At 46.2% G+C, this 18,618-nt stretch overlaps 1 pseudogene; it reads right to left on the bottom strand.

The window, feature by feature from the left end:
• Positions 1 to 808: 808 nt before the first annotated feature.
• Positions 809 to 4,917, bottom strand: LOC123116588 (serine carboxypeptidase-like 15; annotated as a pseudogene).
• Between the last annotated feature and the right edge of the window lie 13,701 nt (positions 4,918 to 18,618).

Raw genomic sequence — 18,618 nt, 5'->3', positions numbered from 1 at the left:
CTTGTCCCAACTCAAGATCCAAGATCATGTTTTTTCACGGAGTATAACAAGTTTAGCTTATAAAGTGAACCGACAACCTTGTTAGTCATGATTCCCAACCGATATTAGATTATATTATTAGATGGGTAATATATCACATTAACCAACCCAAGAACTTTACTCTTTAAATTAGAGAATTGTAATTATTATTTTATTTCTAATATAGTACATATCAGTCATGTAATTCATTCTTTTAATATAAGATCTTAAATAATGTACATGTATGTATTACACTTGGCAAAATTAACTGCATAATAATGTTGCTAATGTTAATAATGACAAAAGACTTGTACACAATTAAGATAATATTTTAATGCAAAGTGAAGGCAGTTGTTTTTTATTTTAAGGCACTACACCTCAAAGAAATTTGGTAAAACTAAATTTTCCTATAAATTATGAAAGAAAGAAAAATCACATGACTTAAAGATTATTTTGTCTTAATTGTGATATCTAGGTATATGTGTATGGTTGTGTCTATTTTAGTATCCTTATATATCTTTGTCGAGATCTCTAGAGTGCCCATTTACTAGATACTTATTGGTGAAATACTTTCGATGACTGTATCTGTAGGAGAGAGATAACTTAGATGAATCTACCTCACCAAAGATAAATTATTGATAACTTGTTGTCCTCATAATGACTGCAGGGTGAAAGGAATATTATTATTAATGCAATGGTATCTTTTATTACTTAATAAATGGGATGCAAATGGATTGCGGTCGTTGGATGGAGTCTTATCTACGGAGGCAGATAGATACCGGTCTATAGATTTATGTATGTACTGCTATATAATATCATCATATAGGGGGTGTACCGAAGCACGCCCACCAACATTTTTCTGCTTTTTTCTTTCAACCAGTGAACATCCCCCCATTGTTATTTTTTTTAAAGGAGGATTATCCTCGGCCTCTGCATCAAGCGATGCACACAGTCATATCCCCCCATTGTTATACATTGAACATAACATTCATTTGCATCTGTGAATCAAGCTTTAACAACTATTGTTGTAGCTCCAAGGCACAAACACAAAGTAACCACCACCGGAGGCTGCATGTACACCATCAAAGAGGCTCACCAGAAAGCCACCTTGCAAACATAGCAAGGCATTGCTTTGGCATGTACTCCGGAGCAGTATGTCCACCGCCCTATTTCACAAACAAAAATATTACTATTATACATTTATTTGGCGTAGCAAAGAGAAGACACCAAGGGCATACCTTGACAGTTGCGAAGGTGAGGTTATTTGAGTATGACCTTGTATATCTGCACATGAGAAAAAGTTGCTTGTGAGAATCCATCAGAACAAGTCTAGACCCTTTCAGTTGCAACACCCATATGACGGACAAGCAAACCAGTCCTCACCCTGCAACTTGTGCATCGACATACCACGGTCTCCACTCATCCACAACGGAGAAGTTCAGAGACCTGATCCAGGCCTGCGTGCCGATGGAAGGTACAATCATGTCATGATCGCCGCTGTAGATCAGGCTCCTGTAGCCTCTGGTGGTCACATCCAGATGGTGCTCCACCGAGCTGAAAATATCGTTGGTGTACCGTATGTCGAAGTTGCATCTTAGCCATGAAGAAACCGTTCCCTGCAATGTACTTAAGAATATCATGATCAACCATACCACCATACCAAGCAGGAAGTAGCAATGCGTATTCAGACGTCAATTACTTTGTGGACACCAAGAGCCTCTCTGACAGTGTCATTGTTCGCCCATATCATGGACATCGCATATTCCGCGGTCTGCGATGAAATATGAAGTACTCTCAGATAAGAAAACATTGTGCTGCAAATTTGGAAGCACTGTTTGATTTGTTACTAACTCTACACTCTGTAGAAATCTCAGACAGCTGAAGCCCGGCCCTGGCAGTGTAGTCCTCCTGCAGCTGGAGCATCTCTCGTGCGCTTGAATTCAGTTTCAGATTGTATGGGTGCGGGCTCGCGAAAGCGCACAGGCGCTCCAGGATGTGGTTTGGGCATATATCCTTGACACACTTCACAAACACACAACTTGACTCATGCTGACTCGCTAATTGGGAGAAATGAAAGGCAAAACGTTGCTTTGCAAAATAATTGGATACCTCGTCGATGGCAGCATGACTTTTTGTGCACTCCGGGCTGAATTCCCATGCACTGCAGCTCTCCTTGTACTCCTGGAAATAATCAACACGTGAAATAGTAATAAAGTAAACTGCAAAGACAAACATAAAGCTACAACTTTTTTGCGGTAGATTTTCTATAAAAAAAAACTGACTTAATAGATGAGGGATCACACATGGATGCAAGTAGCAAGTTCCCTTTCAAAAAAAAAATGGTACCTGGTACATTTCGTCAGATATGAGACCCTTCCCGTGTGCAAATGGAATTTTAGCTGGATTATCGTAGTACCAATAAGCTGTGACTGGATTCCCCACAAGGTAGCCCTGGTCATAACATGCCAAATTAGCAGGCAAGTAAGAAACTAATCAAACTTTTTTCAAGGGAACTACGGCAGGCAAATGCCACCAGAACCATTTCCGATTTGAGAGGAAAAAAGTTCAAACTACGGCAGGGAACTACGGTGGGCAAACGCTGGCCTGGGCCATTTCAAAATTGAGAGGAAAATAGTTCAAAATAGTCTAGCTTTTTTAGGAACTACGGCAGGCAAATGCCGCCCTGGACCATCTCCAAATTGAGAGAAAAAGTTCAAGCTAATCTAAATTTGAAAATTGTGTACTACAGGCGGGACGGGAAAAAAATCCATATACATAACATGGTACTCATGCAGATTTTTTTTTGGCTTCAAACCTTTAGATTGAGAGCTGATCCACTGCCATCTTCTATCCCTAGAAGTTATACAGCCAGTTATTCGGACAAGAAAATGAAATATTTATAGAGGAGAGAAGACTTGTGCATGTATAAAAGTTACCTTTAGCTATTCCAAGGGTGATGCCTGGCACAGTAATACCACAGTAGGAATCACCGGCAACGTAGAAAGGATTCGACATGAACTCTGGGTGCTCATCAAACCACTGCAACGCGTACATGCAAGAACAATAAGCATTTGCAATTAATTAGTACTAGTGGTGGTTGGGTGAATTGAGGAGGAAGTGGGACCTTTCTGATGAAGATGACAATTTGGGTGACGACTTGGGTATCACTTGATTTGTATCCTTGCTCTGTTTTGGAGTACGAGAAGCCGGTTCAAACGGGGGAATCGATGAAGATGATATTGCTCACCTGGGAGACGGAGGGATCCATGTGCGACTCAGAATCATGAAAATAGTAAGAATGAAGAAGAGTTTGAGACTGAAACCTGCCTTGGTCCATGAGTCTGGTTTGTAGAGCAACTTGGGAAAGCCATTGACGTCGGTGCGACGATCAAAACTCAGAGGGCCTGCACATATATACTTGATTGTTGAGACCTTAATATATAAAAGGTGTATGCATGTCTTGCACATTTTTGGCTAGTGCTACATGAGCGCATTGTCTTTGCAAAATGTTCAACTCTCCATTCAAGCAGTAGTAGAAGTGGATTTGCTTCGAGGCACCTAGAAGGTAAGTGCATATCCAGTGCTCCCAAAACTCAAATGTTCCCATGCTAGCATTTTCCCCAAAAATAAAAACATTGTGCATGTTCATAAGACATGTGTTCACATTCCCTAAAAATTTCAAATCTAAATTTGAAATACAAATGAAGAAACAAAAAAGAGAAATATGGGTGCGAATAGTGTCATTTTTTGCTTTTGTCTGTGACACTATTCATGCAGATTTGTCTTCTTTGTTTCTCCTTGTGTATTTCGAATTTGCGTCTGAACTTTTTAGGGATTATATAAAAATGTCTTGTGAACATTCAAAAACAATATTTTATTCACCCGCGAAAAAATTATTTTATTTTTTCAAACATCCTAATTTATTTTTTAAAGTTTGAAGCATGATGAAAACAGTTAAAGTGTGGGAGCACCTGATATTTTTCCCGCAGGAGGCATGTGGACAAAGCCACACCGAGCGGTACTAGTTGCTGTTTTCGTCCCCCTCAAAAAAAGTCGCAGTTTTCGTGGATACATAGGAAAAGTTTGATTGCGACAGATATAGATGCACGGTCACCAAAAATGGAAGAGAAAAAGGAAGACGGATCGAGACGAGACGATGGTTCTGGACTTGAAGAGCTCGGTTACCTACCAATCTCATAGACAAGGCCGGAGAAGGCGGAGCACCCTGGCCCGCCGGTCAGCCAGATCATGACGGGGTCCTCCGCCGGGTTCCTCTCCGACCTGATGAAGTAGTAGAAGAGGTGGACGCCATTGCTCTCGTCCACTTCGACGTACTCCCTCCGTTCCGAATTACTTGTCTTAGATTTGTCTAGATACAGAGGTATCTAGCACTAAAATGGGTCTAGATACATTCGTATCTAGACAAATTCAAGACAAGTAATTTGGAACGGAGGGAGTACCTGTGATGTGACGGGATGCGATGCATGCATGATGCGTCACTCAGACGAGAAATTCATAAATCAATTGGTTAAGTGCAGAAAGCCAGAGGTAGGTAGTAGTACCCCGTTTGGAGCTGGAAGGGGAGCGGGCCGTCGAAGCCGGGGAGATGGGTGATGATCTTGCTCTGCTGCCGAAGGGAGCTAGAGGAGGAGGAGGACGACGAAGCGGCAGAGGGTAGGAGAAGGAGGAGGAAGAGGCGGACGGAGGCAACGAGGGCGCCGCGTCTGTCGTCTCGTCTCCTCTTCCTCGTCGTCATCGTGAATATCCTTACTGTCGTCTCTCCCTCTCGCGCGCTAGCTCTTTGTAGTATCCTTCCGCGGCTGCCTCGCCCTTTGTATCTAGTCCCGCGGAGGCTTCGCAGCCTCACAAGGGAACCGGAAGGAAGAAGAAAGAACAAGAAACTAGACGAAGATAAAGAGAGACCCAAAATGCTACACCTACCGAGCCTCTCCAACCTCAACTAATAACCACGCCTGATTTTTACTGAGTGGGCCCCTTTCCTTTCCTTCTCCAATCAAATCCTGCCACATCAGCTTAACCGGTAAGTAAGAATCTGTCCGTAGACGTAGCTTTGCTCGGGAGAGACGGACGTACATGCTGATGGCCGGGATTTCTACAGCTGGTTTACGTATGATCGATGCTGTCTTTTCAAACATACGGGCGGGCGGTAGAAATTTAGTCTAGATTTATCGTCAAGTACTTTATATGATACAGTATGTTCCTACTTCCCAGATTAACATATGTTTATCGGAATAAATTTTGAAACCTCGCGTATGCTATTTCTATTCTTAGCCAATACTCCCTCCATTTCAATAAATAAGGTGTGCATACATTTCAAAATTAATTATTGACCGTAAATTAGACCAACTAAAGGTGGTTATATGTGAACAAGATTAAACGTACCGTTGAATTTGTATTCAAAATACCCGCAAAAAAAGAATTTGTATTCAAAAGAAGTTATTAATGATATGATTTTTAAGTCACACAAAATATGTACTATATTAATCTAATTTATGATAAAATTGGATTTTGGAATTCTTCCGAGCCTTTAAGAGAATAAATAAGAGTAAAGGTCCATATTAGGATGTACCTATATATGAACGGATATCTTATTTTATTTTTGTTTTGCATTCTATCAATTATATAATAATACTAGCAGTACAGTACCAATCAAAATAGAAAATAGCTAGAAAATTCTACTTTAATCAGGAATATTTAACCATTAATCCGATGGCCCATATAAAAAAAATAGCCATTAGATTTATGTAATGATCCTACATCTCTCATCCCCACGTCCTCCAGATTTCAACATACACAACATCTACCCATTCAGAGTAGAATCATATAGATCAATCGATATGGTATCCCAACTAGGTGAATAGATTGAAGGGGAAACAAGACACCGGATTTATCTAGGTTCAGGCCCTCACGATAGAGGTAATACCCTACTCCTGCTCGTGTTTGTATTGCGAGGGGTGTACGGAGTACAAGGTACAATTGAGGGATTGATCTCAATGTAAGCTGTCTACCGACTAGCTTGGCCCCGGCTTATATAAGATGCTGGAAGCCCTAGGGTTACATGGTCCTAATTGGCTATGTTGGTGGAGGGTAGTCCTCCACAGATCCAGCTTCCTTCTTGTACAACAAGGCTTCCAAAATTGTCCTTATACGGAGCCCATGGATGGCATGATGGTTAGGGCAGAAACCAACCTAAGGGTCCTCGGGGCGTCCTACTTGGGTCGACTACCAGCAAGGTGAGCACCTCTGGTCCGTAACATCGTCAGTAGCCCCTGAACCGGTCTCCGAGCTTGGTTGCTTCCTGGTCGATATCGGTCTTGAACGTCATCCCCAATCCGCACGGTGAGGTTGGAACTGGTTCTTCGAAGCTCTCCTGAAAGTGAAGTCCTGCCACCGACCAGATATGGTCGTATGTTCCCTAAAGTCGACCGACCTATCGAGAGAAAGTCCTCGTCCGGTCTTGAATTGTTGATGAAGTAAGTTGATTTTAGTGGAAGGCCTTCCCACCAAGCTGGCCTCTGTGGCCCGAAATTCCCACGCAACACTTTGTGAGTCTTAATTGATCCAATCATGGTCCCACCGGGCCGGACCAGATGCTTCTCCAGTCGGTCGATCGAACTAGACCATATGGTCATGATGACCGTTGTTCAAGGCAACCGGGTCAGTGGGTTGAGGCCCCACCTATGACACGTTTAATCAAGCCAGGCAGGTGTGCGCCTCTTAACAGCACATCCTTGATTCTCGCATGCCTTTAACGGTGTTAGTGGGAAATCGAAGGGATTTGCTGCCGCGTGGTAGAGATTCGTTGCCATCATTCCACCTCCCATCTAGGAAACTTAAGGAGGAGATGCCAAGGGGAACACCACTTCTTCTCATTTCCCCTCGCGTAGTCATCTTGTTCCTCTCCCCCTTTGCTTCCATTGTTGCTACTCCACCACATGCTCCGTGCCTCGATCGCCATGGACCCAAGGTTTTGGATCCCAAGCAGACCTTTTTTCTCGTGGGTCACCGGAATTTGCGGTTACCACGGTAACCGCGAAATTCCGAAAAAAATTCGGACGAAATTTGAAATCAAAATTTGAATTCAAATATTTTTGACGTCGATATAGATACATGTTTTACCCCTGGACGCGAGTTCGACCCCTGGATGCAGCAGCATTTTTGAACTTTTGCTTCGTAAAAAAGAATAAAAATGCAAGAGGCCAGACTCGAACCCACGACTAGCTGGTAAGGAAAGGATGCCTTTGCCACTAAGCCACTGCCTGTATTGTTCTAAAGGAAGAGATTGCTTCTATTTAACTAGAGAGTCAGCGTTTGAATTCAAAAATTTTAAAATGTTCGAGATATTTTGCTCGGTACGAGTGTTTCTCGAGGGGGAACGGTAAACGCGGTAACCGCGCTAGATCACGAAATTTCGCTCGGTACCCAAAACGTTGCATGGGCCCCAAACCAGCCCAGCCCCGTCCGATGAGGGGCGGAAAGGCCCCCGGCGCAGGGAAGAGCGGCAAGACCAAGCCGAGGACCCTGTCGCTGACCAAGGGCAAGTGGATGCCTTCCGACGCCGCCGAGACTGCACTATAGCATCGTGTAGACGGGTTACCTTAGGTGGGGGACAATGACTACTCGGTGATCTTTCCCTCGGCTGACCTGCTTCACATGGCCAAATCCAGTGGCAAACTCTTCCTCTCTATCAATGACATAACTGCGTGGGTGAGGGAGTCCCTGCATGAGGAGGTGGTACCATTGGTCATGCCGGAGACGTGGGTTTGGCTCCATGGTATCCCTAGGAAACATCGTTGTGTGGATCATCTGATGGAAGGACTAAAGATGCGAGGGCGCCCCATTATGGTGGACGAGCTATCTCTCATCCGGTTGGGGCCGGTGAGAACGAAGCTGGCATGCAAATCGTCGGACAAGCTCAATGGTTATGTGGAGGTGTGGTTCAATGGGGAAGGATACCAAATTAAGGTGGAGGTGGAGCGGCTCCCGAAACGAACTGGTGAGGGTGGCTCCAGTGGAGCTGGCACGTCCGATAAGCAGCCCCCCTCCTCTGATAATGCTGGTCGCCCATGGGATGCGGTAATTGGACCCAAACCAAGTGGTGGTGGCAAGGATTTGGCAAAGCAGCCGACGGGCGGGGCGCTCGGGTCAGCGATGCCCCATAATGTGGAGATGGGTGGACGAGAAGATGAGCTTGATGAAAGTATTCATGACACCTCTATTGATACAGAGACATGGGACAAGCTTGGGACGCTGGATGGGGGCTCGAGGGTCGTGGCTACGCAGCATACTGTTGTCAGTCTCCCTCCGCTGGGCCGGACTCTTGTTGTTTCCTTTGATGAATATGGGTCTCATCTTGGGTCGTCGTCCCTGGCCCCCATGGAGGTCAAGGTGCTCCCTGGTGACTTGGGGGGGGGCCTCGCTCCCCAGTGACTACTAGTGGCGTGGACACTGGATGTGTGCTCAACGAAGACTTTTCTCCCACCCCATCCTCGGGGCATCGGGGCTCGGGTGGTTCGGGCAGACCTCCCAAGAAGTCAGCGGTCAGGAAACTGGCTGCAAAGGCGAATGCGGTGATGGAGGTGGAGCAGAACCGAGGTGATCTCAGCGCGGTGGGTGTGGATGCAAAGGCCAAGCGGTCCAAGGCGACTCCTGTGCAGCTACATGCCCCAAGCACGAGGTCCAAGGCCAAGCTGGGAGACCTATCCTCTCTAGAGAGTGCCAAGCTCCGTACCGCAGACAAGAACCTGGAGGTCACAGGTAACCCTCCCCCCCTCTTACAGAATTCTCAACGCTTTCTCAGATGCGCATCTATCGCGAATTTTGGATGATAGTGGCGTAGTTTTGGCTATCCGTAATGGCGAGATTATCTCGTTGGTGCATGCGCGTGAAGAGTGCCAAGCGATGCTTGCCGAAACCACTGCTTGGTGTGTGCTTGCGAGCTCGTCGGAGTTGGCACCAGTAGGGGCTCGTGCCACCTCTTGCCCCGATGAGGAAGCCGAAGCGAGGGCAACTTCTACGCTTCCTTCTTCGAGCCGTGCTACGGCTTGGAAGCATGTGGCCAAGGCAGTGACCTCCTGTGGGGTCTGCACGCGGAATCTGATCTAATGCGATACCTATTTTGGAATATTAGAGGTTGTGGCCACAAGGGACGTCGGACACAACTTAGGGAATACATGGCCAAGGAACGAATCGATGTAGTTGCGCTCCAGGAAACGATCAAAGTCGATTTTTATTTGCGTGACTTGTTGGCTTTTGATCCCCTTAATCGTTTTGATTGGCACTGGTTACCCTCATCAGGTCACTCGGGTGGTATCCTGATGGGCTGCAACTGAGACATTTGTGGGGTTCTTTCGTGGGAGCAAGGCACGTTTTTTGTCGCTGCTATGATTAGATATAGTGTCTCAGGGCTGATTTGGGTGGTGGTTTGTGTATATGGTCATGTCTATCACGCACGTTCTGCCACATTGATGGACGAAGTAACGGCCTTGGTTGGGGCCAAGCGCACCGCAAACCTGCCTCTGGTCGTGGGTGGCGACTTTAATTTGATCCGCTCGGGTGCGAATAAAAACAACGACCGGATTGACTGGACAAGGGTGTCCATGTTCAATAACGCTATCACGGCGGCACCGCTGCATGAAGCGGCTCGAACGGGGGCCATGTTCACTTGGACTAACAAACAGCTGGCCCCAGTTCGTAGCATTCTGGATCGGGTGTTTTTGACCCCAGAGTGGGAGGTCCTCTTTCCTCTATGTACCTTGGTGGCAGAAACCCGTATTGGATCAGACCACGTCCCGCTTATTTTCTCTTCAGGGGAAGAGAGAGCTCAGCGTAGCAAACGTTTCTTCTTCGAGTCGGCCTGGTTTGAAGCAGAGGGCTTCATCCCCATGGTGCAAGCATGTTGGGAGCAGATTCTGGCCCAGCAGGGGCTCCAAAGGGGACCGGCAGAATGTTGGTCGGTTGCTGCTACAGTCTTGAGGGCCTTCCTACGTGTGTGGAGAGCCAACCATGGCAGTGACTCAAAGCGTGAGTGCGGTAGGCTTATAGAGAAGATCGCTGACCTTGATGCCTGCTACCTCTTGAGCTTGTGTTGGTTTTCCCTTGAAGAGGAAAGGGTGATGCAGCAAAGTAGCGTAAGTATTTCCCTCAGTTTTGAGAACCAAGGTATCAAACCAGTAGGAGACAACGCACAAGTCACTGAATACCTGCACAAACAATCAAGAACTTGCAAGCAACACGATAAAAGGGTTGTCAATCCCTTCACGGTCACTCAAAAAAGTGAGATCTAATAGAGATAGGTAAACGGTAAAGTAAATATTTTTGGTATTTTTGGGTGTATAGATTGGAAAGTAAAGATTGCAAAATAGTAGATCGGAAACTAGCAAGATGTAAACGAGATTCAATAATATGAAAAAAAGACCCGGGGGCCATAGGTTTCACTAGTGGCTTCTCTCGAGATAGCATATATTACGGTGGGTGAACAAATTACTGTCGAGCAATTGATAGAAAAGCGCATAATTATGATGACATCTAAGGCAATGATCATGAACATAGGCATCACGTCCGTGTCAAGTAGACCGACTCCTTCCTGCATCTACTACTATTATCCACACATCGACCACTACCCAATATGCATCTAGAGTATTAAGTTCATAAGAATGGAGTAACGCATTAAGCAAGATGACATGATGTATGAGGGAGTCCTGGATAAGGGGGTATCCGGACAGCTGGGCTATGTACTTTGGCCGGACTGTTGGACTATGAAGATACAAGATTGAAGACTTCGTCTCGTGTCCGGATGGGACTCTCCTTGGCGTGGAAGGCAAGCTTGGCGATTCGGATGTAGATCTTCTTCTCTGTAACCGACTCTATGTAACCCTAGTCCCCTCCGGTGTCTATATAAACCGGAGGGTTTAGTCCGTAGGACACAACAACAATCATACCATAGGCTAGCTTCTAGGGTTTAGCCTCTACGATCTCGTGGTAGATCAACTCTTGTAATACTCATATCATCAAGATCAATCAAGCAGGAAGTAGGGTATTACCTCCATCGAGAGGGCCCGAACCTGGGTAAACATCGTGTCCCCAGTCTCCTGTTACCATTAGCCTTAGACGCACAGTTTGGGACCCCCTACCCGAGATCCACCGGTTTTGACACCGACATTGGTGCTTTCATTGAGAGTTCCTCTGTGTCATCGCTGTAAGGCTCGATGGCTTCTCCAACCTTCAACAACGCCGTCCAGGGTGAGACTTTTCTCCCGGATAGATCTTCGTGTTCGGCGGCTTCGCACTGCGGGCCAACTCGCTTGGACATCTAGATCAGATCGACAGCTACGCCCCTGGCCATCAGGTCAGGTTCGGGAACCTAAACTACATTGCCAATGTCCATGGAGACTTGATATTCGACGGATTCGAGCCCACGGCAGGAGCGCCGAACGATCGCCATGCACATGACTTAGATCTGCCGTCGGACAGTATTCGGGATATCGCCCCCGCCATGGCTCCGGACTTTGATCCAGAGTAGATCATGCCATCCGAGGATGGGTGCATGGACCCCTCCACGGAGGCTGCACACCTATCGGCGTTGGAGCCGAACACAGACTCCGCTTCTAAGGAAATCTGTGTCTCGGGACCCCCAGACTTGTCTTTGGTCGTAGGTCCCGGACCGCGTGCATCCTTGCCATCGAATCTGATTGGGCTACAGTCATAGAATTCACCGCCGCGGATATCTTCCAGCACTCCCCCTTTGGTGATGCACTAAATTCATTAAAGTCTCTCTCTCTGTCAGGAGATTCCTGGCCGAACTATGTTTGGCTCGCGTGGGAAGCAGGCGACGAAGAAATTCGTCACCCACCCACCACCCACTTCATAGCCACGGTCGATGATTTGACCGGCATGCTTAACTTTGACTCCGAAGACATTGATGGTATAGACGATGATGCGGGAGAAGAATAGGAACCACCGCCCACAAGGCGCTGGACTGCCACCTCTTCATATGATATATATATGGTGGATACTCCCAAAGAAAACAATAGCGATGAGGCAACAGGAGATAACCCCTCAGGGAAGAAATCAAAGCATGGGCGTCATCGGCGCCGCTCTAAGCCCCGCCACAGCAACACCGGCATTGGAGAAGAAAACAATCCAGATGGCGCCGGAGAGGAATACAATCCTGATCAGCCTATCTTCGAGCATGCCGAAAAAGAAAACAGGCAGGTGTCGGTGGGAAACGACACCTATGGGATCACTAGAATCCCTTCTGCGGTTGCGGGGCGCGGAATCGTGAGAAGAGCGGGACTAGTGGATGGCACAAAGGGGATTTTCCCAGGTTCGGGCCGCAAAGATGCGTAAAACCCTATGATCCTGCTTTCGTGGTTGTATTAGTGTTCTTGAGCTCTCGAACTAGCTCTGGGTGCTGCCAGGTTCCAAAGAGCCGAATCCCCCTCTCAGTATGCCATGGGCCTCCTTTTATAGGTGAAAGGGGCTGCCACAGTAGCACACAGGAGGTGGAAAGCGCTACAACGCCGCGTGGTTATCGCTAGCATTACAGGATGAGGCGCATTAAATGCGGGGCTTAGGTGTCCTTCGCTTTATTGGGGAACGGGGGTGAGGCCCGTCTCGTCTGTCGCTGCCCCTCCTGGCTTTGACACGCGCCCCGGATAGCAACACATGTAGTGCCATGTAGGCAGGCAGGCAGCTGAGGTGCCGCGGTGGTGGAGTCTCCTCGAAGGCTTGCATGCTGCCATGCCGGTGCCTGCCCAGCTGGTTGGGCCGGTGGCTGCGTATGAAAGGCGGCAGGAACTTGACTGGCGCGGGCCTGGCAGTGGCCTTGCCGGTGCGCTTGGTGATGACCTTGTCGGGTGGCCCGGCAAGGGTCTTGCCGTGGCACACTAGCTCCCCCGGCAAGGATCTTCCCGGGGAGCCCTGTGGGTTTCTTTGGTGAGGATGGTTGCCTTCCTATCCTCTCTTGATCTTGATTGCTCTTTGTCTTCACAAAGATCTGCATGCCACCACGGAGGTGCCTCCCGAACCCTGTCCCAACGCGATTGCAGCGTTGGTGGGCTCGAGGGTGGCTCGCTCGGCGGGTGAGGGCGAGCTGTCCCGGCAAGGATCTTGCCGGGGCTGCTGAGGCTGCCCCCGGCAAGGGTCCTTGCCGGAGCAACCTGCATTGCCCGTGCGACCTTTGCGGTCTTGGTCCTTCGTTATTTGCCTTGCTTGTCTTTGTGGCTTTGGCTTTCCTCCGGCTTCCCTCTGTTGCCTTGCTCTCGTGTGGTCGTGGCAGGTGGTTCTGACTGCCCGTGCACAAGTAAAGGGGTCAAAAGCTAGGCCCCTACTTTTGTACATCGACAGGAGCTGAAAGTGCAACTATCCCTAGGTGGTTTTGGTAATTCCTAACAACATATAGTTCATTGGGCTAATATTATTCCAAGACAAATATTAAGGAAAGCTCAATGACTGGCATGGCATGGATGAGGAAAGTGGATCCCTCAAAATACTAAGGATAAAAGGATTGGCTCAAGCTCAAAAGTTCAAGACTCTACATTTTACATTTTAGTGATCCAAGATCACATTGAGTCTATAGGAAAAGCCAATACTATCAAGGAGGGATGAGGTGTTGCCTAATGAGTTTCTTGCTCCACAGTGCTTAGTGATATGCTCACAAAACCCTCAACTACTTTCTCACATCCACATATGACCCAAACCAAAAGTCAAACTCGGCCCCACCGATTCTTTCTATCCGGCGCCACCAAGTTTAGAAGTCATAGCCACTGCCACAAACCCTAGGCAAATCGGTCTCACCGATAGGGATCTCGGTCTCACCGAGATGGGATTGTAATCTCTCTGTTTCCCTTTCTAATGTTTCGGTCTAACCGAAGTGAGCGATCGGTCCCACCGAGATTGCAATGTAAACTCCCTGTTTCCTTTTCGTAACATTTCGGTCTCACCGAAATGAGCGAACCGATCCCACCGAGTTTACCTGACCAACTCTCTGGTTAGCCTATTACCAAAATCGGTCTCACCGAGTTTGTGTAATCGGTCTCACCGAGATTACGTTATGCCCTAACCCTAACCATATCGGTCCTACCGAGTTGCATGTCGGTCCCACCGAAAAACCTAACGGTCACTAGGTTTACTAAATCGGCCTGACCGAGTTTGTTGATTCGGTCCCACCAAGATTGGTAGATTGTGTGTAACGGTTAGATTTTGTGTGCAGGCTATATATACCCCTCCACCTCCTCTTCATTCGTGGAGAGAGCCATCAAAACAAACCTACGCTTCCAACTTACCATTTCTGAGAGAGAACCACCTAGTCATGTGTTGAGGCCAAGATATTCCATTCCTACCATATGAATCTTGATCTCTAGCCTTCCCCAAGTTGCTTTCCACTCAAGTCTTCTTTCCACCGGATCCAAATCCTGTGAGAGAGAGTTGAGTGTTGGGGAGACAATCATTTGAAGCACAATAGCAAGGAGTTCATCATCAACACACCATTTGTTACTTCTTGGAGAGTGGTGTCTCCTAGATTGGCTAGGTGTCACTTGGGAGCCTCCGACAAGATTGTGGAGTTGAACCAAGGAGTTTGTAAGGGCAATGAGATCGCCTACTTCGCGAAGATCTACCACTAGTGAGGTGAGTCCTTCGTGGGCGACGACCATGGTGGGATAGGCAAGGTTTCTTCTTCGTGGACCCTTCGTGGGTGGAGCCCTCCGTGGACTCGCGCAACTGTTACCCTTCATGGGTTGAAGTCTCCATCAACGTGGATGTACGATAGCACCACCTATCGGAACCACGACAAAAACATCCGTGTCTCCAATTGCGTTTGAATTCTCCAAACCCTTCCCCTTCACATTCTTGCAAGTTGCATGCTTTACTTTCCGCTGCTCATATACTCTGTGCATGCTTGCTTGAATTGTGTGAAGATTTCTTGACTTGTACTAATATTGCTAAAATCTACCAAAGACTAAAATTGGGAAAAGGTTAAGTTTTTAATTGGTCAAGTAGTCTAATCACCCCCCTCTAGACATACTTTAAGATCCTACAAGTGGTATCAGAGCTTTGGTCTCCATTTGCTTTGATTTCCATAGCTTTTGGTGGTCATAGCCTTGGTTTCACAACCTAGGAGAGTATGGCGTCTAGCGAGGGAAACTATCACCGTAGAGGTCCTTACTTTGATGGTACTAATTTTGCTATTTGGAAGCATAAGATGAAAATGCATATTCTCGGACATAACCTCGTCGTTTGGGCTATTGTGTGTATTGGCTTGCAAGGTGAATTCTTTGATGGGAGAGAACCGAATCATGAAGCTAGTGCTGAAGAACTGAAGATGCTGCAATACAACGCTCAAGCTTGTGATATCCTCTTCAACGGATTGTGCCCCGAAGAATTCAACAAAATCAACCGTATTGAGAATGCAAAGGAAATTTGGGATACTTTGATTGATATGCATGAAGGTACCGACTCCGTCAAGGAATCCAAATTGGATGTGCTCCAAAGTCAACTTGACAAGTTCAAAATGTAGGATGGTGAAGGTGTCGCTGAAATGTACTCTAGGCTTGATCTTATCACAAATGAGATTGCGGGCTTAGGAAGTGAAGAGATGACCGACAAATTCATCATCAAGAAGATCCTAAGAGCATTGTATGGAAAATATGATACCGTGTGCACATTGATCCAAATGATGCCCAATTACAAGAATCTCAAGCCAACGGAAGTCATTGGAAGAATTGTTGCTCATGAGATGTCACTCAAGGATAAGGAGGAACTTCACAACAAGTCAAGTTGTGCTTACAAAGCCTCATGTGAAGCCCCTACATCATCAAGTGAGAAACAAACCTTCAATGAAGAATTGAGCTTAATGGTGAAGAACTTCAACAAATTCTACAAGAGTAGAAGCAAAGAGAGAAGCTCCAAGTCAAGGTCCTACAATGACAAAAGATCTTCCAGTCGAGAGCGCAATTGCTACAATTGTGGGAGACCCAGACACTATTCCAATGAGTGTACATCACCCTACAAAAGAACAGAAGATTCTCCCAAGAGAAGAGGTAGAAAAGAAGAATCACCGCCAAGAGAGAGGAGGAGTAGAGATGATCGTTATGAACGAAGAACATTCCGGAGAAGCAATGATTCGGAAAGGAAGGACAAGTCATCAAAGAGCTACACAAAACAAAGACATCAAGCTCATGTTGGTGAATGGGTATCCGGTTCCGACTCTGAACATCACTCCGGGAGAAGCTAGCACTCCGACTCCAAACATACTCAAGATGAAGGTGTTGCCGGTCTAGCACTTGTGTCAACCAACTCCTACGACATATTTGACTCACCAAATGAAGGACTTGGAAGATGCTTCATGGCTAAAGGCCCTAAGGTAACACATCCCGAGTATGTTGATTTCAATAGTGATGAAGATGACTTGTTAGGTGATGATGATTTACTTATTGACAACTCTAGTGATGAATACTATGATGAAACATCAACTAATCATGCTAATCAAGATAAAACGAATGACAATGATAAGGAGAAGATTGAGCTTCTTACTAAAGAACTAAACACTCTTAAGTTAGCTCATGAAACTATCTTAGAAGATCATCGAGAACTTTTAAGGACTCATGAGAATTTACGCTTTGAAAAGCTCAACCTTGAGCAAGAGCATGAGTTCTTAAAGGCAATCAATGATGATCTTCACAAGAAAAGTTCTTCTTACATTGCCAAGCGTTTACTCTTATCTACTTACATGCCTCAAGTCAAGTCTAGTAACAAAAACAAAAAGGATTCTTCCTCTAGTAGTAACAATGATCATGCTAAATTCAATATTGTTGCTTCTAGTAGTTCTCTTAATTCCACTAATTATTCTCTTAGCCAAGTTACACTTGAGCAAGAAAATAGCTTATTGAAGGGAATTATAGAGAAAGGTATTTACAAGAGCCTTGCCCAGAGTAAGCAATTCGAGGAAATTGTACGCAAGCAAGGAAGGCACCGGAAGAACCAAGGTGTTGGTTTTGAACGAAAGTTCAATGCCAATGGAGTTGAGTGGGAAGAATATCAATACCCCAAGACGAAGTTTGTTCCTCAACAAGAGAAGTATGATCCTACTTCCTTCAAGGGGACACAAGCTCAAGATGATCTTCCACCACAAGACCATAAGCAAAAAGGCAAGGACAAGCTTCAAGAGGAGATTTATGCATTTGAAGAAGCTCCTAAGGCCTTGGTCAAGTGGGTTCCCAAGACTACGTCAAGTTCTACTTCATCAAGTACGACTACAACTCCAAGGATTCCCATCAAGATGATGTGGATCCCGAAGAAGAAGAACTAGAGAGTTCTTGAGGGTGACTCCGCCAACATTCTTCACTCATATCATTATGGCAAGGACAAGTGCAATCAACTTCCACATCTTGCACTAGTTCAAGGAGTCACAAACCCTCTTGTTGGTAAGGCAAGGGACAAGGTAACCTAATGCTTTCATGGACATCATCTTGTGTGTGCATCACTCTATGTCTATGGATATACTTGTTTGTTCCTTGTGGGACTAACCCGTGTAGGTATTGAAAGTGCAACTCACTCCAAAGGATTGCTCCAAATGATCTTCATCAACATTGAGCATCCACATCTTCAACACCTACATGAAGTCATCATCGACAAAACCCAAGGTTAGTTCATCCCTCTAAGGGGGGATCTCACATCTAGGGGGAGCTTAACTCTAAGAATTGAGTCAAAGCAACTCTAATGGTGTGAACACATCAATGCATTATGTAAAAGTGGTAACCCCACTTGAGCTTAAACGATGAGTATGACCTATGATCAAATGTTCTCATTTGACTCCTAAGTCAATATACTCATATATAGATGACCTAGTCATCGCCAATTGCTTGATAGATGCTAGAATTGGGTATGCATGCTTTGCCACATATTTCATTTGCCATTTTATTGTGTGAGCATGTTGGTTGCATATTTAACTCATTCGAGAACATCCACTTGTTGCTTTGATTGATTGGCCTCTTTTTCTTTTTCCAAGTGGATGAACAAGAATGCCTAAGAACCTTCTCTAGCTATCTATGCTTTTCTTGTCTCAAACTCTATTCATGCTACATCACAAAATTTGATCAAGTCGGATTCGAACCACTCTGTGTGAGGAGCACTCGGAGTCCCCGATTCGTCATAGACTTAAGCTTCCAAAACTTCTTTGTGCGTTTCGGTCTGACCGATTCTTCCATTTCGGTCATACCGAGATCACTAAGTCGATCTAGGATTTCAATCTCGGTGCAACCGATTTGAACTTTCCGGTCTCACCGAGTTGCTGTAACTGTCAACAATTATGCATCTCGGTGCCACCGAGTTGTTCCACTCGGTCACACCGACAGGGTCGGGCTATATATACTCATGGACAAAAATTTGGAAACTTTCTCCAAACCCTTTCACCCGCGCATAGCTCACTCTGCCACCAAGGTCTCCGGATCGTCGACTTTGTCGCCAACCGCCTCCAGTCGCTGGTCTCCGCCGCCGTCAACGGAATTCAACCCCGCCATTGCCGCCGTAGCAACTTCATCACCAAGCTAGGGTATGGACTCGATCACAGTGCTATCCCCG

This window comes from Triticum aestivum, chromosome 5B, assembly GCF_018294505.1.
Source record: "Triticum aestivum cultivar Chinese Spring chromosome 5B, IWGSC CS RefSeq v2.1, whole genome shotgun sequence".
Lineage (NCBI taxonomy): Eukaryota > Viridiplantae > Streptophyta > Magnoliopsida > Poales > Poaceae > Triticum > Triticum aestivum.
The sequence above is the reverse complement of the archived record's forward strand: the minus strand, read 5'-3'. Positions and strand labels throughout refer to the sequence as shown.